The sequence below is a fragment of the Balaenoptera musculus genome, chromosome 16, assembly GCF_009873245.2.
Source record: "Balaenoptera musculus isolate JJ_BM4_2016_0621 chromosome 16, mBalMus1.pri.v3, whole genome shotgun sequence".
In the NCBI taxonomy this organism is placed as follows: domain Eukaryota; kingdom Metazoa; phylum Chordata; class Mammalia; order Artiodactyla; family Balaenopteridae; genus Balaenoptera; species Balaenoptera musculus.
This window is the reverse complement of record NC_045800.1, coordinates 70,781,563-70,804,571: the sequence shown is the minus strand read 5'-3', so window position 1 is coordinate 70,804,571 and position 23,009 is coordinate 70,781,563. Positions and strand designations below refer to the sequence as shown.

Genomic DNA, 23,009 nt, shown 5'->3' with positions numbered 1-23,009 from the left:
GTAACCAAGCAAAGGGAACAGAAGAGTTGCAAGGTGCATTATTAGTTTGGGCCATAGGGAGGTGTCCAAATCTGGCTGCAAATCAGAAACACCTGGGACGATGTTGAAAAATATAGACACTCAAGGCCTTACCCCAGACCTACTTAACTAGAATTTCAAGAGATAAAGTCCTAGCATATGTATTTTAAAAAAAAACAAGGTGAATTCACAGGCAATCAGCCCAGTTCCCCACTTTCAGAACCACTACATTAATGGTATTTAGTAAAGACATTTTTCCAGGGTCATAAATGGTCCTTACCTGGTAGTCTAGAGATCTTCATGGGCTTTCAAATAATGAGAAAATCCTTCCCTACACTCAGGCTCCATCCAGCCTTGACTCTTCCTCATGCGGGCAGGGCAGGGGAGAGGAAGAGCACAGTATCTGTTAAAGACAGCGCAGGTTGATGTCAGCCAGACTTGGAGTCAAGCCTTGCTTCTGTGACCTACCAGCTGTGCAAGAGGGTCTATGCCTCCATTGCCTCATCTTAAATTGCAAGGATTTAACGAGACACACATGTAAAAGTTCTGCCTGGCACATAGGTGGTCAATTAATGCCAGCTATTATTATTAATAGATTGTTTGGCAAACTCCTCAATTCTGTGGATCCCAAGTCTTCAGTTTTACCAAAACATGCCTTTTCGGCAGCTCTGTCCAGAGAAGGAAAGAAGCCACCATATATTGACCATCAACTGTGTGCTGGGCATGAGGTCCCTCTCAGATCTAATCTTATTTCCTTCCTTGTCACCAAAACCCTCATTTTCGCACATGTGGAACCTGAGGCTCAGAGAGGTTAAATGACTTCCCCCGAGTCACCCAGCTAGAAGGGGTCAGACACCAAGAATTTGGCTAATAACTTGCACTGAGGATTCCCCGCAGCACTTTTTTAATGGTTAATATAAGGAGTGGAGAAAGCTTTGCCCTTTAAAAAAATCTAAGAGAGACATTTTGAAACTGCGAGGGAGGGGGGAAGTTACACCACCTACACTCTCCATTATCTGAACACTCAGCAAGTAGCCAGAGGAAAAGCCCTACAAACAGGCGGTCATTGGTGGCTTGCTCGCTCTCTTATTCACACACACACACACACACACACACACACCCCACAAGGATCCCTGGCCACCTTATTTAAAATTATAAAACCTCCCCCATAACACTCTTATTTCTTCCCTTGCTTTATTTTTCTTCTTTCCACTTAATCACTACGTCACATATTGTCATTTTGGTTATTTATGTTGTTTATTGGGACTCTTCCCCACTAGAGCATTAGCTCCTTGAGTGAACGAATTTTTGTCTATTTTGTTTATTCTAATATACACACGCCTAGAACAGGGAGGCACACATTGACATTCAATAAATATTTGTGGCATGAATAAATGAATGAATGGATGGATGAATGGTTGAATAAAAAGTCTAGAAAAGTACCAATCATAATTTTGACAAAATTCAACACCCATTTATGATAAAAACTCTCCAGAAAGTGGGCATAAAGGGAACCTAGCTCAACATAATAAAGGCCATATATGACAAACCCACAGCAAACATCATTCTTGATGGTGAAAAACTGAAAGCATTTCCTCTAAGATCAGGAACAAGACAAGGATGTCCACTCTCGCCACTATTACTCAACATAGTTTTGGAAGTCCTAGCCATGGCAATCAGAGAAGAAAAAGAAATAAAAGGAATCCAAATTGGAGAAGAAGGAAAACTGTCACTGTCTGCAAATGACATGACACTATACATAGAAAATCCTAAAGATGCCACCAGAAAACTACTAGAGCTAATCAACGAATTTGGTAAAGTAGCAGGATACAAAATTAATGCACAGAAGTCTCTTGCATTCCTATACACTAACAATGAATGATCAGAAAGAGAAATTACAGAAACAATCCCATTTACCATTGCAACAAAAAGAATAAAGAACCTAGGAATAAACCTACCTAAGGAGGCAAAAGACCTGTACTTAGAAAACTATACGATACTGATGAAAGAATCAAAGATGACACAAATAGATGGAGAGATTATACCATGTTCTTGGATTGGAAGAATCAATATTGTGAAAATGACTATACTACCCAAAGCAATCTACAGATTCAATGCAATCCCTATCAAATCACCAATGGCATTTTCCACAGAATTAGAACAAAAATTTCACAATTTGTATGGAAACACAAAAGACCCCAAATAGCCAAAGCAATCTTGAGAAAGAAAAACGGAGCTGGAGGAATCAGGCTCCCTGACTTCAGACTATACTACCAAGCTACAGTAATCAAGACAGTATGGTACTGGCACAAAAACAGAAATATAGATCAATGGAATAAGATAGAAAGTCCAGAGATAAATCCATGCACCTATGGTCACCTAATCTATGACAAAGGAGGCAAGAATTTACAATGGAGAAGACAGTCTCTTTAATAAGTGGTGCTGGGAAAACTGGACAGCTACATGTAAAAGAACGAAATTAGAACACACCCTAACACCATACACAAAAATAAACTCAAAATGGATTAAAGACCTAAATGTAAGACCAGACACTATAAAACTCTTAGAAGAAAACATAGGCAGAACACTCTTTGACATAAATCACAGAAAGATCTTTTTTGACCCACCTCCTAGAGTAATGAAAATAAAAACAAAAATAAACAAATGGGACCTAATGAAACTTAAAAGCTTTTGCACAGCAAAGGAAAACATAAACAAGATGAAAAGACAACCCGCAGAATGGAGAAAATACTTGCAAATGAAGAAACTGACAAGGGATTAATCTGCAAAATATACAAGCAGCTCATGCAGCTCAATATCAAAAAAAAACAACCCAATCAAAAAATGGGTGGAAGATCTAAATAAACATTTCTCCAAAGAAGACATACAGATGGCCAAGATGCACATGAAAAGATACTCAACATCACTAATTATTAGAGAAATGCAAATCAGAACTACAATGAGGTATCACCTCACACCAGTCAGAATGGCCATCATCAAAAAAATCTACAAACAATAAATGCTAGAGAGAGTGTGGAGAAAAGGAAACCCTCTTAAACTGTTGGTGGGAAGGTAAATTGATACGGCCACTACGGAGAACAGCATGGAGGCTCCTTAAAAAACTAAAAATATAACTACCATATGACCCAGCAATCCTACTACTGGGCATATACCCTGAGAAAACCATAATTCAAAAAGACACATGCACCCCAATGTTCATTGCAGCACTATTTACAATAGCCAGGACGTGGAAGCAACCTAAATGTCCATTGACAGATGAATGGATAAAGAAGATATGGTACATATATACAATGGAATATTACTCAGACATAAGAAGGAATGAAATTGGGTCATTTGTAGAGATGTGGATGGACCTAGAGACTGTCATACAGAGTGAAATAAGCCAGAAAGAGAAAAACAAATATTGTATATTAACACATATATGTGGAATCTAGAAAAATGGTACAGATGAACCTATTTTCAAAGCAGAAATAGAGACGTAGATGTAGAGAACAAACGTGTGGACACCAGAGTGGAGAAAGGGGGGTGGGATGAATTGGGAGATTGGGATTGACATATATACACCACTAGGTATAAAACAGATAACTAATGAGGACCTGCTGTATAGCACAGGCAACTCTGTTCGGTGCTCTGTGGTGACCTAAATGGGAAGGAAATCCAAAAAGGAGGGGATATGCGTATGCATATGGCTGGTTCACTTCACTGTGCAGCAGGAGCTAGCACAACACTGTAAAGCAACTATACCCCAATTAAACAAAAAAGAGTTGAAAGTAATTACAATCTCTTTAAATAGCTGCATTGTTCTGGTTTTTCTATTATAAATATGTATTATTTGTATAATAATAGTTTTAAAAAATGTAACCACAATTGTCCAGGTTATTAACGATTTGAAGCTGAAGTGAGAGCAGATAGGACACGGTTTATCTTCTATAGCTCAAATGTGATAGATATTTTCCACAGGCCCCTTGAATCCACCCTCCATCTTTCCTCACTGCTCAATGCCCTGGGATGTCGACCTTTTTAAACTGAATCAACTAGCTTGCTTGACCTTTGCCTTCTAGCTGGGAAAAGAATAAGGCTGGGCTATTTGTCATGCAGCTCTCAGGCCCTCAGGTTGCTGGCAGATGCACTGTGTCCCTCTACTGGAGGCCCCAGTATATCCAGCACCTCCTCAATACCCCTAATCTCTCCAGGTTCTATAACTGCTCCCACTCTTGCCTCCCTCAGGCCTAGGAATGTAACAGCTCTCCATTTTGCATGACCTGGAATGCCTCACTTCCTTGCCGGTCATCTTAACTCTACCCACACCTTTTAAATAATCCCTTTATTAAATTTTCCTCAATTACCCAATTAGGTATGCCATCAGTTCCTTGCTGGATTTCTGACTGATAGAGTGAAATGGGGAAATGTGCTTACAGTTGGAAGAGCTGAGTCCTACTACCAGTTTCACCACTGGCTTGCTCAAGGCTAAGCAATCACTGGTCTACATTCAGTTTCTTCACCTGAAAACTAAGAAACTGGGCAAGACAACCTCCAACATTCTGTGATTTTTAAGCCCTTTGCTTAGAGAACCAAGTAGTTACTTCCCCACTGGTTAGAAAGTGTTAACTTGATCCAGATTCTGAAAGGGCCAGTCTTCCAGGAACTTATCCACAAGGGTTGTAGCTATACTACTCACAATAAAGCTGAGCTTGGCAATAATAAAGCCAGAAAAATCCAGGCTTATCTTTGCCCTCACTACAGCTTAAAATCAGTTATTTCCAGTTTCCTGGAAAACTGAGGCTACATTTTTTTTTTAAAACATCTTTACTGGAGTATAATTGGTTTACAATGGTGTGTTAGTTTCTGCTTTATAACAAAGTGAATCAGCTATCAGCTATATACATATATTACATATATCCCCATATCTCCTCCCTCTTGCGTCTCCCTCCCACCCTCCCTACCCCACCCCTCTAGGCTATGTTTTTTAACAACTATTATTATACAAATAACACAGATTTATAATAGAAAAACCAGAATTTGAAGCTATTTAAAGAGATGAAAATTACTTTCAACATTTACAATTGATACCTTTCTAGATTTTTTCTGTTCACTCCTTTATTCCACAAATATTACTGAACGCCAGTATATGCCTGGCTGCTCTGGCATGTAAATAGTGTTGCATTACTGTGAAGTACTTGTGTTGCCAAACCAGAAATCTGGATGCTACTTCAATTCTCCACTTTGCCTAAGTATAATATCGGAAGAATTATGTAATCCCTGCTCTTCTTTGGGCAGTGTGTACACAGGACACTTAAATTCCTGGAAAGGTGAATTTTTTTTTGGCTGGTAGGGCCAAGTCGAAACTTTCTGCCATTTGGCTTAGCTTCCTTGTCTTAGACACAGCCTCAAGCTTCTAGCCAGAAAGCCTTCTCTATCACCAACCCAAAAGTGTCAACAGTAAAAACAAATGACGAATAAATGGACCCTACCAGGAGTGGGAATTGTTTATCCAAATAACATTGGAGGTTTTGGAGTAGTATCTTTGAAAGTCAGAGTAAGTTCAAGGCAGTGAACTCCTTCATCGGGTGTGACTGGAAAAGGAGACCTGCCCAAGCAGACACAGTGATTGTTGGAGTAGCTGCACATGCAGCTGTGGTAGGACAGGGCTGTCTGACTCCCACCTTCATTTCATCTCTCTCCATCCCCACACAGTGAAGGAAAGTTTTGTTTTATCTTGAAAACATTGCACCAACGTTATGCTCCGAGAAGTATTAATATCAGCAAAAAACGGACTTGTCTATCTTACTGACATTCTGAGGCCTATCAAAGACCTAGGCTTACTTCTGTGAGAGCAGAAAACAACCAGCATGGCCCCTCAAGGATGAAATCAGGAATGATCATCAACTCGTTTTTGACCATTCAAGGCTTCCTGATACTGTTGAAAAAGTGTCTGTCACATAATAATGGTTCATGAAATTTTGTTAATAAATTAGAGTGAATAAATTACTCTTAATTAAACCATATTTTAATATCTAATATTTAGCAATATTTAACATTTATCAACAATGTTTTGAATTTATGAGGTATAAACAGACTGGGAAGGAAAAGGAGAAGGAGAAGGGGGTTCCAGAGTCCAACAAGTCAGACTGCACGGACCACAGGACAACCCTGCTCTGTTTTGCACCAGACTCCCCTGTAAAACAGGATAATGGTAACTTCCCCATAATGGCTGTTGTGAGTTTTAAATGACTTAATTATGTAAAACGCTTTAATAGGGCCTGGCACATGGTAAATTGTCAATAAACGTTAGCTACTACCCTCCTTTCCTCCTCCTCCTCCACTTCCTTCTCTCCATATACTCAAGATTTTCTGATCTGCCCTGGAATTCCATCCTCCTGCTGCTAATCAAACTGTACCTGTGGACCCTTCCATATATTATGGGATACACTGATGGTGCTTCACAGTACCTACATTAGAAGATATTGAAATTTTAAATAAAACTTGACACTGAAATTAGCTTCACTCGGCAATGATACCATCTCAGACATTCCCTCCTGGGTCAAATACTGTCATTGTGCAGAGAGAACAATGAAGCAACCATGGCCCACAGTCAATCTGGTGACTGAAAAAGGCAATTTAGGTTCTTATTTGTTAAATGGCAGGAACACCAGGCAGAAATCAGACACTGATCTCATCTTAATACAAATTTCCATCAGAGGGTGGGGAAAAAATGAGACAGAGATTGTTAATATAGGTAGAAAGTGATGTAACCACAGAGAAGCACAGCTAGAGTGCTATGGACCTCTAGTGTCAGGAGAGACTGGTTTCTGCTGGGGACTCAAGAAAAGAGAGTACAGTTCACACAGATGCAGGTCACCAACGCATGCCATGGGTAGTGACTCATCTCATCTTAAGACAGATGCATGAGGATTTGGTTTTGCCTAGGTGGTTTTTCTCTAGAATTGTAATGCAGGCCAAGTTTGTCATGCCTTATACCTTTATACCAGCAGTCCCTACCACCACCACCATAACTCTCCAGCCATTGCAGCAATGCATCCAGACCTGGATCTTGACCACACTCCTTAACATCATCATCCTGATGGAAATGTCCCCGTTGTATCTCCCTTGTTCTTCAGGGTCCATGGGTGGCAGTGGGCCAATCCTTAAAGGAGAGCTCACCAGCACCACGGGCATCACATATTTGACACAAGGGACCTCTGAAGTCACGAACACATTATGCCTGTGTTTAAAGCTGTGGCCCATGTATTGTGTATACTTAGTCAATGGTAATAACCAATCAATGGGTCTGACCAGCTCAATTAAAACAAAACCTGAATAACTGGCTGGGCAACTGCAAAGGTTAATGCAGCTTCAGTTTGGTTAACACACTGAAATCTCTATAATGGCATCAGCTAGAATTGTGCTGAGTGTAATCTGTTCACCAAAACTTGGAGGTCCTGACTAAGAAAGCCATAGGGCTTTAACAGCTTGACTTATCAGGCAAAAGAATAAACATTTTTTGATAAAACATATCACAAAGAAATAATGAAATTTGTTTCATGTTTTAAGCATGCTAATTGCAAAGATGTATGCATGTGGTTTTGCAGATGTCTTTCCAAGTGCATCTTTGTCTTTGTCAATATATATCATCTTATCTTGGTATACCATTGTGTGATTTGGGTAACATATTAGTCTCTTACAAGATAGTATTCTGGAAAGGTCAGCACTGTGCCAACCCACCCACAGCCTCTTCTGAGGGGATCCACCCTGCCCACACTTCCTGCCACAGGGGCAGGCCCAGGAAGCCATGTTTAGTACTGGGAGCCCCACATCCTCTGTCCATAAATGATTGGCTGTGGCCCAAGCACCTGAACCAACGGTACACAATCCATAGGCTTGTCAGGGAGTTACAGTCTGCCCTGGAAGAAGGACTGGACCAATCAGATCCTCTCTTAGGGCCCTGAGCATGAAGAAAAATAGCCATCAGTTAGCACTAGGACGAGATGAAGTAGACATATAGCATGTCACTTTAATCATAGAAGTCAAAGATCCATGAACTCCTGCTGCTGAAGGGCTGGGAGGCTTCTTGAATCTAGAGTCACCTTTGAGCTCTGGGCTCTTTGAGGCCAAGATTTAATATGGCTCCCGTTCTTGGATTTCCACAAACATTCTTTTACCATTTAAAAATAAAGTGACATAATACAACATGCTAAAGCCCTTTGTCTTGAGCTAGCTTAAATGACTTTCTGTTCCTTGCAAGTAAGAGAGCCAGACTAAAAATCAATGGGAGATTGAAACTGGGTTCCAACTGAATGCCTGGGCCACAAGGCCTTCTAGAGAAATTACAAGAAGAAAGACAAACTGACAATTGTCTTAGCCATACTGGAAGGCAACAGAAACCAAAAAAAGAAAAAAAGGAACTGAAAGCCTTTAAAGACGATTTGGAAAGTTTGTGTGTGTATACCTCCCTGTTGGGTATGCAGTGACTTGTAGAACCAGCACCATGAATGGAGAAGACAACAGTCTCACTGAGCTCTCTCTCATGAGCGAAACCAAGTATTTAACAACCAAACTTAAAATAGACTATGAATGACGGCTGGTTATGAGATATGCTAAATGTACAGGAATCACAAGTGATTGAAGCCAATTCACGAGAAAAACAGGATAATAATTGTTTGAGGCGGCCTCAAAAGCAGGTGCTCGGTTAGGGTGTGTCTATATGGCCCTGGTTTTTGTTTCCACTCAACTTTGGAAACTAAATGACACTGCTCTCTATTTTAAAATGGAAATGTATTGGTTCATATAGACTGGTGTCTAAATAAAACACAGTTTCCAAATATCTCCTCAATTGTAGCATTTCTTGGCCAATGTATTTCATGGCTTGGGGTTAAATATAATTTGGCCACTATCTAAATATTCCAGTTGATTTAGAAAGTGAATTATTATCATGTTTGATCTATGAAGACATTCCACCAGTTTAAAAAATAAACTATTTGCAGATAGAAGTTTTCACTACTTGAATCTGTTTTTCTATACCTGTATTATGTAAATTATGTCTTCTTGCCTGGTGGAAGCAGTGTGGGGAAGTGGTTAAGTGACGGACTTTGGAAACAGATAGGCCTGAGTTCAAATCCAGTCTCAGTGATTTTTTTCTAGTCATGTGGCCTTGGGCAAGTTAGTCCTGCAGTTTCTTTATTTCTCAGACAAGGATGATGAAATAATAGTACATACCTTACAGGATGTACGAATTAAATGAATAAAGGTACATAAAGTGGTTAAAGCAGTGCCTGGTAGGTTATTTCCTATAAATAATCTAAAAATGTTTACTACTATTATGTGTATTACTTTCATCGAACTAACAAACTAAATCATTGAGTGCATGCAAATATTGTCCTTGGTGTGTACTTCTGTAATCTTGTTTAAAACTCACAGTAGGAGGGTAGGAATTATCATCCCAATTTTACTGTAGTAGAAATGAGGTATAGAACACCTCATTAACTAATTTGCTAAAGGTTGCCTAGTTACTAAATGGCAAAGCCAGGATTCATTGATTTACTCATTAATCTATTCAACATGTTTTCATTGAGTACTGGCTACACACTAGCCTGGATGCTGGAATATAGACAGGAATCAAGCAGACATAAATCCTTGCCCTCATGGAGCTAAGCTACAGCTAGAGGAGAAAAACAATGGGAAGGGGAGAGGGAGAGGCATGTGTGTTGGGGAGTGGGTGGAGTTCAGAATGCAATTGTGGTTATAACAGGTAACGAGGGAAGGTCTCACTGAAAATAGGATGTTTGAGGAAAGGCCTGAGAGAGGAAAGGAAGCAGGCCATGGGGCTAGCTAGGGGGAAAGCTTCTGGGCAGAATAAAGAGCACGTGCAAAGGCTCTGAGGCAGGAGTGTGCCTGGTGCGTTCCAGGAACAGCAAGAGGTGGCCGAACAGAGAAAGAGGGAGAACAACAGGAGATGAATTCGAAGAGGGGAGAACTTGGCTGATACTGGTATTTTGCTTTAGAGGCCCCCCCATCTCACCACATTTACGTTAACTAGGGCTTTGCCTCCACAAAGGCAAACCATCTTAAGAAGCCGCTGATGGAAGAGTCTCCCCTTTGGAAAGGCCATCTCCCCTCCCATCATCTCCATTCCGTAGAGAGGAAAACCCAGGCTTGGTATTGGCAGTCAGGTAGTTCATCAGAACTGAAACCACCTAACAGCATCCCCCCCCCCCACCGCCCCTCTCCCGCCCCCCCTTGCCGACTGGAAGCAACCATGACGATGGTTCTCAGAGCCCTTGCAGAGGTGTGCTGTGGTCTCTCTGAGCTCATCACGGCACCTTCCTATGCAGGAGTTTCAATTCAGGTCATTTTTGGTTCCTTTTAAGTAGCAGACTCAGAACCAGATCTATTCAAGTGTAGAACAGTGCAAACACATTAATAGCCAGACCCTAGTGGGATTTTATTTTCCATTTCCTCTTCCCCATATTTATTTTTTCTCTTCATCTCCTCTGTGCAGTAAGGGTGACCCTGCATGACATTTTCAGATGAAACTTAAAAAGGTAGGGGGGGAGAATGGGAAGATGTCACCCTATGTTGGAGCCAGCTCTTCCCCAGACCCTGTCAGGGCTCTGGAGTTGGCTGCCTGGGTTCATACCTCTATTTTCACCACTTATAAGCTGTGCAGCTTAGACAAAACACTCAGCCTCGAACAGTATCCATTTTCCTGTATTTAAATTGGGGATGATGACAGTACCTGCTTAGTTAGGCTCATAGTGGGAATTAAATATAATCATTTAATGATATTTTAGAATTAGAGTCAAATAGGGAGCTGCCTCCCATTCCTGGAATGCTTTTCATTGCAATGAGAAGGATGTCTCAGGACATTAAGAGGCAGGTGTCCAAATGGATGTGGGTTGTCTCTGCATTTTTACTCAAAGCATGATTCAGATATTTCCCACATGCTTCCATCTCTCTGGTAAAAGTTCTATTTTTCCCCAGCTGGGTGGTCCCAGCCCCTCAAGCTGATAAGCCTCTTGAGTTCTCAGAAGCAGACAAAGGGAGGTCATAGCCCTCTCTGTGGTCCAGGCGAGTAACTGGCCCACTGCCTCCAATGGGGAAGGTGGTCTAACTGCACTTATTACATCCCCTGGGGCAGACTCTGAGCTTCTCCTACCTCACACAGGGCACTAAGGAAAATGTTGCAAATTCTCCCATAGAAAATCAACAACAAGCAAAGGTCCTTAAAGACAAGAAGGTTTTTTGGCAAGAGAATCTTCAGGGATTACATTTTTCCACCTCAGTGTAATTTATCTTTTGGGAAAAGGGCACACAGAATTTGGTGGATGTTGTGTAATGGTCACAGCCTACTAACCCTATGTGTTCCAGTAGAAAGGAAAAAAAATCAGTACACAGTTATGTCAGAAAATCTTCCACAACTGGGTTATAGTGAATGGTCAATATTCTATCGGCATTAGTATAAATCAGAGAGTAAATGACATATTAAGAATAGCTAAAGCATTTTATAGGAACAGTCAAAGCAACTGTCTTAGGATCATTGTAATTGAAAAAATGTGTCCTGGAAATGCTTCTGTAGCTCAATGATTTAAACATATATTATAACATTTTCTTAGTGTCTCAGATGACCATTTTTGAGATGACTTATTATGGTTCCTTAGTAAGCTTCAATAGGCAGAGTCACTTTAGAGTATAATTTTAAGTTGCTTGGACCTATCATCCCACAGACTCAGTATCAAATTGTTAAATGACATTGACACAAACCCCTGAATGCCATTACTAAAAAGCCATAGGAAGGATTCCCCACAAGTAAGAAGCTTAGTGCTACGTGGATAATCACCCCTGACTTAACCTCAGCTGTAAATTCAGATTGAGATGTGCCAGAATTTTTTGAAGGATGCACCACAGATCAAAAGAGCCTGGTTTAAAGATAGAACCCACCAGTTCCACTCCTCATTCTATCCCCAAAGACGTGTCCACCAAAACACACGTGCATGAATGTTCACAGCAGCTTTATTCATAACAGTCTAAAGTTGAAAATAACTGAATGTCGGACAATAGTAGAATGGATAAACTGTAATATATATATGTACGTATATATACATATATATATATACACATACATATATATATATTCAGTGAAATACTACTCAACAATTAAACAAATAAATCTTTTTTAAAAAAAACATACTGCTAGGGCTTCCCTGGTGGCGCAGTGGTTGAGAATCTGCCTGCCAATGCAGGGGACACGGGTTCGAGCCCTGGTCTGGGAAGATCCCACATGCCGCGGAGCAACTAAGGCCCGTGAGCCACAATTTACTGAGCCTGCGCGTCTGAGCCTGTGCTCCGCAACAAGAGAGGCCACGACAGTGAGAGGCCCGCGCACCGCGAAGAAGAGTGGCCCCCACTTGCCGCAACTAGAGAAAGCCCTCGCACAGAAACGAAGACCCAACACAGCCATAAATAAATAAATAAATAAACCCAAAAGTTAAAAAAAAAAACAAAAAAAAACCATACTGCTACACACAGTAACATGATCGGATCCCAAAACATGTTGAAAAAAAGAAGCCAGACAAAAACATACCAGCTGTATGATTCCATTTACATAAAATTTTGAAGCAGACAAAACTAATCTATGGTGATGGAGGTCAGAAGAGTGATTAACCTGCCCAGGGTGGGGGTGGGAGAGGGGTTATGGAATCAGAAGGGTACAAAGGAGCCTACTGGATGCTGGGATATTCTGAATCTTCATTGGGGTGGTGGTTCCGCGGGTGTATACAATGAAAAATTCACCATCTGCGCCCTTAACATTTGTGCAGTTTACTCTAAGTTATGCCTCAATTTAAAAAAGAAAAAGGAAACAAAAAATTAAATACAGAGGTAAACAGGATCTGTGTTATCTGGGTGGCTTTTGTAAGACTCTGGGATCACAAACTCAAGAACTATGACCCTGTGGGAGAGAAAATGTGAATCCCATCCAGTTAGATTTATCCCAGGATTACTCTGTATTCATTCATCATTAACTGGCACTGAGACCTGTGTGTGCGGGGCAGTGGGCTAGCTGCTGGCGATAGAGTAGAGGGAACAAGACTGTCATATTCCCACTCTGTAAGAGGAGACAACACTCAGAAAGAAACTACACACATAATTCCATAATTTTGAAATGTGACATAGACTATAAGAAAAGCATAGAAGAGCTCTCCTATGAGAAAGATAAGAAGTGGGCCTGATTTTGTTCCATCAGGAAAGTTTCCTTGAGGAAATTACATATGAACAGAGATGTGAAGCTTGGGTAGGAGTCAGACAGAAGATTGGGGCCAGGGGGAGGGAGGAAGAGAGAGACAGGGCGGAGAGAGAAGTGGTGGGGCGGGAGGAGAGAGGAGAGAAGCATGGGCAAAGGCCTTGAGTTCATGGATCCAAAATTCTCAGAGAGTTCTAGCATAGCTGAAGTGTAATGAGTTGTGGGGAGAAGAGGGAAATTAAGTTGAGGGAGGAGAGGTAGACTGGAGCCAGGATGTGGAGTGCTTTCCAGGCCAAGATTAGGGTTTAGATCAAATGCCAAGTAGAATTTGAAGAATCAATGGGTTTTAAATAAAATCTGATTTGCACTTTGAAAAGATCACTGGTTTCTAAGAAGAGTATAAACTAAAAAGAAATAAGAATACAGTCAAAAGAACCAGGTAAAACTATTGAAATAATCCATGAAGGAGAGGACAACTTGAATTGGAATGGTGGCAATGGAAGTGGAGAAAGGTAGATGGAAATGAGCCAGTCTTTCCAAACTTACTTATCTCATCTTCTGGTCTTCTGGTGACCTTTCTCTCTTCTAAAACACACACACACACACACACACACACACACATTCATAGCAGATACTTAACACTCACCCACTAGATCCCAACTGTGATAGGCGTGCAATAATGGTGATACAGACACAGTACCCACTAGTACCTAAGAATTCCAATGCATAACTCACTTTGAGAAAAGGAAATCAGGAGTAAATGCTAACATTTACTCAGTTTCACCTATGTGCCAGGCATTGTGCTAGGTACTTTCACATTTGTTTGCTTGTATACTGCTATGGATGGAATATTTGTGTTCCCCCAAAGTTCATAATCTCCAATGTGATGGTATTAGGAGGTGGGCCTCTGGGAGCTGATTAGGTCATGAAAGTGGAGTCATAAATGGGAATAGTTCCCTTATAAAAAGAGACCTTCCAGGGCTTCCCTGGTGGCGCAGTGGTTGAGAATCTGCCTGCCAATGCAGGGGACACGGGTTCGAGCCCTGGTCTGGGAAGATCCCACATGCCGCGGAGCAACTGGGCCCGTGAGCCACAATTACTGAGCCTGCGCGTCTGGAGCCTGTGCTCCGCAACAAGAGAGGCCGCGATGGTGAGAGGCCCGCGCACCGCGATGAAGAGTGGTCCCCACTTGCCGCAACTAGAGAAAGCCCTCGCACAGAAACGAAGACTCAACACAGTCATAAATAAATAAATAAAAGAACGTGAATTTCTAAAAAAAAAAAAAAAAAAAAAAAAAAGAGACCTTCCACCATGTGAGGACACAGCAAGAAGATGGCTGTCTATGAACCAGGAAGCAGATTCTCACCAGCCTACAGGACTGTGAGAATAAATTCCCGTTATTTGTAAGCTGCTCACTCAGTCTACGATACTTTTGTTATAGCAGCCTGAACAGACTGAGACAGCTTGAACTGGATATTATGATTATTCCCGTTTTAAGAGGCAGGGAAACTGTAGCTTGAAGAGGTTAAATAATTATTTTATTGCAGTCTCACAGCTATTCTAAATGGCAGAGATAGGATTTGAGTTCAGAGATATATGATTCCAGAAGCCATGTTCTTTCTATTACGCTCTGCTGATGATCCCTTTATCAAAGGTGAATGTCATTTTAATAACAAACATCAGGAAAAGTGATCCAAAGGAATGACTCTCTAATGGTGAAATTTCAGACATTAAAACACCTGGATGAAGACATCAGTCTTCAGAGCCTGTGGGATCATAGAACTTACTATAGGCAACCCCTTCCTCCAGTCTGACTGTGACTAATCACAAGCCCATCTCCATGCACAGGAGCCGGAGACCGGTGACGTTTGAGAGCAACCACAAAGGGGTGGGGGTAGCCCACAGCCTCCAAAAGCAGTGACAGTGAAGCTGAGTTCAGCTCAGGTTTGCATGGGCAGGTACAGCCTTTAATAACTCTGAGGCATCTTACACTTGGTTTCATTACAAGTCAGATCTGATTTAGCTCCTGCCTCCAGAAACGACACCAGTCTTGTGGGGAGGGAAAGAGAAAGGGTATGAGAGGCTCACCAGTCCTGCTTTGAGGGTGACTTGGCCCAATCACCAGGAACAAATTTCTTTGGGGTGGCCATGTGATCAAAGATACTGTATCCTGAGGGCCTGGGGAAGAGGGATGTATCAGCTAGGGTTTGATCAGAGAAGCAGAGGCGCTGCTTGATTCAGAAATAAAGATTTGTTATAAAGATTACACCCTGCAAAGCTGTGAGAGCTGGTGGACTTGATGGCAGGCTGTTGCCTCTGCATCCGGTGGGGACCTGAAGTCCAGTGGCTCTGATAATCAGGAAGGAACTCGGGAAAGTGGGGGAAGGAACGCAAACTGGAAGCGTGGGAAACACTGGAACCAATGAGCACAGGCCGGAGCCCATGGCTGTCTCTCATTACCTCCAAATTGGACAATGCAGGGGACCTGCAAAAGCTGGCACCTTCTCCATGGAACTGCACACACAGCAAGCTTGCAGCTCAGAGAATCTGAAGGAGAAGACCTGGTTGGAGTTGAAGGAACTGCAGGCCCAGGTGCTGCTCCATGCCAACAGGATAAGCCATTAGATCAGCATGAGCTAAGGGGGCCCGCCTGGCACCCCACACCAATCTGCAGAGAGTTGTGGCTGCATCCCTTCTGCCTTCCCCATCTCAAGCAAATTTCTCCTGTGGCAGCCCTAACCTGGAACCATACAGGGAAGAGGATTCTGGGAAGCACTGCCAGTTTAGCTAAGTCAACACAGTACAAAGGTCCATCAAGGGGAAAGCTCTAGAGACAAGTAATTAGATAAACTAAAGGTTTTATGATATGAGTGGAATGGAAAAAGAATTCCTATGTGAACCCATAGTGCAATCCTGGCCAGGTCCTTCCACAAGACACACTTGAAATTCAGGCATGCGGTGGGTTAGAATCAATGAAAAAACTATTAATGAGTGCTGTTGATGTGCAAGGCTCGGTCCTCAGCATCACTGGAGGGGTACAAAGAACTTCACGAGAGGCCTCTGCCCTCACTGGAAGGAAGCTAAGATGGACATGGTACCACATATGCATTTCCACACAATGCATCCTTGGATGCCTTCAGTAGACTTCCACAGGTTGCTTGATGTTTGGTTGGTAGAACAAACTAGCATCACCAGACCGGGTTAAAATTCAGCCTTGCTCCCCACTAGACATATGATTTTGGGCAATTTACTTAATTGCTCTGAGCCTCCATTTCCTAATATATAGAGATAGTAATAATATTTACTTCATATGTTGATTATAAGCATAAAAAGAGATCAAGTATGTTAAGCACTGGCACAGAGTAGGTACTCAATAAATGGAAATGGCAGTCATTTCAATTTTTATCATCCTTCTCCTCATTGTATCATCATCCTCATCACCAACATCACTGTTCCTTTTTAGACCCAAAGCCTATCTGAATAAGCATGTGGCATACAGACCCACTAATACACAAAATACACGTGAGTGCCCAACCCCTTAATGAATCAGCAGTTTGAATAAGCCCGCGTACTTCAGGTATTTGTTTGTTCATTCAATAAATGGTAAACCCTAACCCTACTGTGCAAGACACACGTGGCCCAAACATGATATATAAGTCTCAAATGACAAGTGTAAACAATGCCCTTAGGAGTTACAATTTCAGTTCAGCAAACATGTCCTGGGACTTCGTAGAGTTGACAGGAGGGAAATACCACTGTGGCTTATAGTGGTCAAGGTTTCAGAGAGCAAGTAGCATTGGGGTTCATCATGACAAATGGGTGGTGTTTTACACCGTGAGGCAGAAGGGGTCACTCCTGGAGCTGAGTACGAGGTGAGCATTGGGCTGGAGGCTGGAAAGCCCTTGCATATCCAGAAGGGAGTGAGGAGAGCAGAGAGGGTTTGTCAGGGAATAAATAGGTCAAGAAGCAGATTGTGCATTGCTTTGAATGCCAAGGTCAGGAGTTCAGATTCTGTCTTGTGGGCAGCAGAGTTATCAAAGGTCACAAAGAGAAGGGGCACAACAAAAGCCAAGATTCAGGAAAACTAACATGGTGAAAGTCTATGGGCTATACTGAATTGGGGAGAGACTGTAGAAAGGAAGGCCAATTGGAAATCCTGAGACAGAAATTCAGAAAGTACAGAGAGGTCTGAACTGAGACAATGAGAGTGCAAAGAGGAATGACGGAATTATTCTGAAGGGAAGAAGCACTAGTCCACGGTGCCTGCTTGCACATAAGGAGATGTTAAAGATGAGCCAAGACTCCAGCCTGGGCAGCACGAAGAGAAATAGGGAAGTTGGGGGCAGGGAGTGAAAAAGAGAAAAGAGGCTATGATCCATGTGGAGATTCAGTGAGTACCACTAAAGACACAGGGTCAGGAGGTGAGGCCAGAGGTAAAGATCTGGGATATGCTCCCTGTGGGCTGGTTGAGAGCAGAGTGGATGAACATGAGAGAAGGACTGACTGAACCTGGGGAGTGCCTAAATGCAGGGAGTTGCAGGAGGTACCAGAGAAAGAACAGGCAGAGACCTAGCCTCCCGTAAACCTAAAGAAAGCATCCATTTGCTGATGGGAAACAGCAAAGACCTCCAAATCCCTGTAATTCTTCAAGATGCAGTGATGCTCACTTCTATAAGAGAAGAATCATTTTGCAGACCCAATGGCTAAAGAGACAACACAGTCCATCTGAAAGAACAGAGACAATCGTTCACGCAGAAGAAGCTGAGTTAGTGTCCACATTTTGGTCAGGATGGCTACAGTCAGCATCCTCAGGAAACAGATGGCACATCTGAGATAAGGCATTAGGTTCAGCCACGTTGGTGACTGTTACCCTCCTCAACCTGAAGAGGAGGAGAGGTACTGATATTACCTGAAGCGCAGTGAGGGCTAAAGGAGTAGAAGAGGCTGTCCAATCAGAGCTGTGGCTGTAGGAGAACATAGCTGCTGCCAAACCTCTAATGGCCAAGGAGAGAGCAAGAGGTATAAACCTTTCTCTCCTCCCACCTTTTCATTTCTGATCAGCACGCCTCATGGGTCAAACTCAACCAGAAGCCACAAGATGAGGAAGGTCTAGTTAATGCAGTCTGTAGTATTCAGCCTCCCAGAGCAAAAAGCAGGGCAGAAAAGGGTGGAAGACAGATCTTGGGGAGAGAATGGAGAATCATCAGAACATTGACCTATTATAGTTCCTTAGTTCAACATTATCCTCTGAGTGGAAGTAGAAATAATTAATTTTCATCATTAATTATACACATTTGTACAACATTTTCTGCTTCATAAAGTGTTTGCACATAGATTATCCCTTTTGAGCTACACAGTATCCCTGTGAGGTAGATAAGACCATGCTATTCAGGTCTACTTAACTCTGAAGCCCAGAGAAGTTAAATGATTTATTCAAAGTTACAGTCAAATGGCAAGTGAACTGTGAAGTTCCTATTAGAAATAAGGCCCTCTGACTCCTAATCCAGTGCTCCTGCCCAGGTGTGAAATTAATTTACCTGGGAAGATGCTCCTGCTGTGAAAGGCATTAGGACGTAGCTGTCCCAAGGGTGGCATGCCTTGTAGCCCCAGCCTGTTGGGTAACAGGGCCTTCTGGAGTTGTTTTCAATAAGCAAATATTCCTGACACTTCAATTATCCCAAGCCAAACAATGAGCACACTGTACAAGAAGTTTCATAAATTTCATTCAGTTGGATGCAATGAGAATAATATAAGTCAAAGCTTTGTGTGTATCCCCTGAAGAAAAAAAAAATCACCCAACAAAACAGAGATTGTTGTAATGGAAACATCTAGGCCAGAAAAAAAGGCAACACAGGCTCTGTGTTTCAGGAACCTGGCTCTGATTCTTTCATCTCATCACCAGTCTCAGCAAAGAAACGTGTCTCTGTCAGGAACCCTGTACTTTCCATTCTCCTACAAATTAAAGCAAGGCATTCTTACATATGGACAACTCCAAAATTGTGTTTGATAAAGTGTTTTTGTTAACTTTCCCATGTTTGGTGTCTTGTCATTCCCATATATACCCTCTCAAGCCACTCCCTCTATCCCACTGTTATGGGATGACTTGTGTCCCCTAATAAAGATATGCTGAAGTCCTAACCCCCAGTACTTCAGAATGTGACCTCATTTTGAAATCAGGTCCATAAAGAGGTAATCGAGTTAGAATGAGGTCATTTGAATGGGCCCTAATCCAATATGACTGGTATCCTTTTAAAATGGGAAATCTGGACACAGAGACAGACACCCAGAGAGGGAAAATGATATGAAGAGACAGGGAGAAGATGGCCATCCACAAACCAAGGAATTTCTGAGGCCATCAGAAGCTAGGAGAAAGTCTGGGGACAGCTCCTTCCTTACTACTGTCAGAATGTGTACACACTTATACCCAAGATATAGCCAGGAAAATGGTAGCTATTTTCTTGGCAAAACTCAAGGTTTTATAGAAATATGTCCAAAGAGAGTCTTAGGAAATTTTATATAGATTAAATATTGTTCCTCTCTTCCATCTATGGAGAAGAGCTCTAGTGACATTAGTCACTAGACTAATGGATTAATTCTAGTGACCATGTCTGATATGTTGATACCTGAATTAATTAGAACACTTTTGGTTATAAGTAAGAGAAAATCCATACCAAAGTGGCTTATGCAATAAAGGCAACTTCTTGGCTCCCATACCTGAAAATGCAGGTGTAGTCTGGGCTTTAGGCATGGCCTGGTCAAGGCTCTAGACTATGTGATTCTTTCCATCTTCCTCTTTTGTGTGTTGATTCCATCCTCAGGCTGGTTTCCCTCATGGTACCAAAATGACTGCAATGGTTCCAGCTTGCAGTCTAAACCCAATACTTCCCAGAAGAAGAAGGCTTCTATGTCCCAGAATCCCCAGCAAAAGTCCTGCATGTGGTGCTGATTATACCATCCCTAACCAATCCTAGGGGAAAGCCAAGTGTTGACAGGCTTGTGCCTGACTTGTGTGGTCCAATCATTGGCAAGAGGCCTGGGATTCCCTGATGGCTTAGACCATTCATAGCCTACTTCTGGAGCTGGAGGTGAGTGATCAAACTACCAAGCTGCTACTGATGGAAGACAAGCAAAATGGGTACTAAGGAATCACCAAAATGTCCAATCCAGGACTAAACCTAACCTTTGCACATTAACCTTAACATATCAACTTTAACATAAAACCTTACCATATCGACATTGTGAAAATCTGACTTTTAGAAAAACATGAGCTTGGACTAAAACCATCTGCTAGAAAGTGAAATCCAGAATATGAAGGTTTCCTTTCATATCTCAGGAGGGGTTTTGAGTAGAGGAGGTGAGATTGTATTTATTTTATTTATCAAGCACTGTTCCAGTTACTATGGCTACATAGAATTTATCTCAAAACTTAGTGTCTTAAAATAACAATGATTATTTATTATCTCTCCTGGTTTCTGTGGGTCAGGAATTGAGGTCCAGCCTAACTGGGCATATCTGGCTCAAGGTCTCTCCTGCGATTGTGGCTATAAGGCAACTGTGGCTGAGATCATCTCAAAGGCTTCTTTGCTCACCCAGCAGGCACCTGATCTGGGACAACTCCAACAGCTGAGGCTCCTTGGCAGTCTCTCTCTGTTCCTACGTTGTCTCTTAGTGTGATCTCTCCAGAGTGGTAGCTTCAGGGTAGGGCTCCCAAGGTATGTGTGTATGTGTGTGTGTGTGTGTGTGTGTGTGTGTGTGTGCGCGCGCGTGTGTGTGCGCGTGTGTGTGTGCGCGCGTGTGTGTGTGTGTGCGCATACATATTCATATACAGAGAGAGACAGACCGAGAGAGACAGAGTGACAGGCAGACCCGTATGACCTAGCCTTGGAAGCCAGAGCGTCACTTCTGCAGCGCTGTGTTCATCAAGGCAGTCACAAAGTCCCACTGGGTTCAAGGAGAGGGGAAGTAGACTCCACTCCTTAATAGGGAATGGCAAGGTTCTTGAAGAGCATATGGGACCAGAAAATTTCTCTGTCTGTGTACGGAAAATACAATCTGCCACACTCAGAGCATTTGTATACCATACATTGTTCTAAGTACATTACAAATATCAACTCATCTAATGAATTGGGTACTAGTCTTTCTTTTCCAGATGGCAGATGCTTTCTGTGCCCCACCCATGTCTCCTTGGTCCTCACTATTTCAGCATCTATCAGTTCAACTTCTAAATGCCAAAACTTGGCCTGAGAGCTTCTGCCGGCCAGAAGCTCTCAGGAGCCTGCTGTGTTGCGGCATGACAGATGTGTTGGGGAATAAATATCCTCCAGGAGCAGCCATCACCTAGTAATTGGCAGGAGTTGGTGTATAAACCCCCTGGCTCCCTCGCCGCTTAGTGGCAGGGTGGGGATTTAATTCTGAGGCATGTGTTCTACCCTGACCCCCAGAGTTCCCCAGGGGGATTAAGCTCCAGTGGCTCACAGCGGTGACCTGCTTGATAACATAAATTGAATGGCTGCCTTCCTTTCCCTGTCATCTTCCCACCACCATACAGGTGTTTCCTGTACCTCCCAAATAAACTACTTGGATTTGAAACTTTCTTGGGGAACCCAAACTAAAACTTTAACCAACCCAAGATTACTCAGCTAGGATTTTGAACCCAAATTACAACTTCAGGTAGCTTTGAGAAGCCCTTTCTTAGTACCTTAAACTATGTGACATTAGAGAAAAGGCAGTGTTGAAGAGAATAATGAGCTCTGGGAGAGAAGTCAGATACTCCATTGCATGGGATGCTCCAAGGTTACATCCACCAAACATTTTTTTGAGCTTCTACTATGAGCTGGGCATTAGGCTAAATCCCAGGGAACCTCAGTTCTCTAATTCTGGAATGGGCATAAAAATTCCTGGTCAAATGCGCCTTCAAGGCTGTGATGGAAATCGTCGTGAGACTTTCAGATGAGAAAGCCCTCTTCCAGTGGAAGACTCATTTTGGTAGCACTGTTTCTGGGACTTCAGCATGAACCATTAGGGAAGGGACTGGAGTGATTGTATTAGTCAGCTTGGTCTGCCACAACAAAATGCCACAAACTGGGTGGCTTAAACAACAGAAACTGCTTTTTCTCATGGTTCTGGAGGCTGGAAAATCCAGTATCATGGTGCCAGCCAATTCAGTTTCTGGTGAGGGATCTCTTCCTGGCCTGTAGGTAGTTGGCTTCTTGCTATGTCCACACTGTTGGGGGTGAAGGAAGCAGGAGGGGAGAGAGACAGAGATAGAGGGGGAGAAAGAGGCAGAGACACAGGAAGAGACAGACAGACAGAGAGAGAGAGCACTGGCTGTGGTCTCTTCTTTTAAGGACACTAATCTATCAGATCAGGGCCCTTCCCTTATGGCCTCATTTAACCTTAGTTACTTCCTTATAGGCCCTATCTCTAAATATAGTCACGTTAGGGTTTAGGGCTTCAGCATATGAATTTTGTGGGGGCATAATTCAGTTCATAGCAGTGAGATTCTGGTACAGATTACTGCAGGGGTGTACACCTTTTAAAGCATTTTAATTTTGTTTGGTTAGCACTCATTATCCAAGAAAGTTGAAGGAAGAGGTGCTTTTGACTTCAAAGGATAGTTTTAAAATGTAAAAGGCATCATATTTTTGTGATTAGATGACCCATTACCCCATCTTAAGGAAGCCCTTTCAGAGGCCTTGCAGGGCAATTCACCCTGCTCCATTTGTAGGAGGGGGCA

General features: G+C 42.4%; 1 long non-coding RNA gene across 1 annotated transcript in view; it reads right to left on the bottom strand.

Annotated features, from left to right (window-relative positions):
- Positions 1-304: 304 nt before the first annotated feature.
- Positions 305-23,009, bottom strand: part of LOC118882971 — a 155,080-nt gene continuing 132,375 nt past the window's right edge. The window contains exon 5 of the long non-coding RNA XR_005016899.1: positions 305-421. This is a non-coding gene — a long non-coding RNA (uncharacterized LOC118882971). The remainder of the gene's footprint in view (positions 422-23,009) is intronic.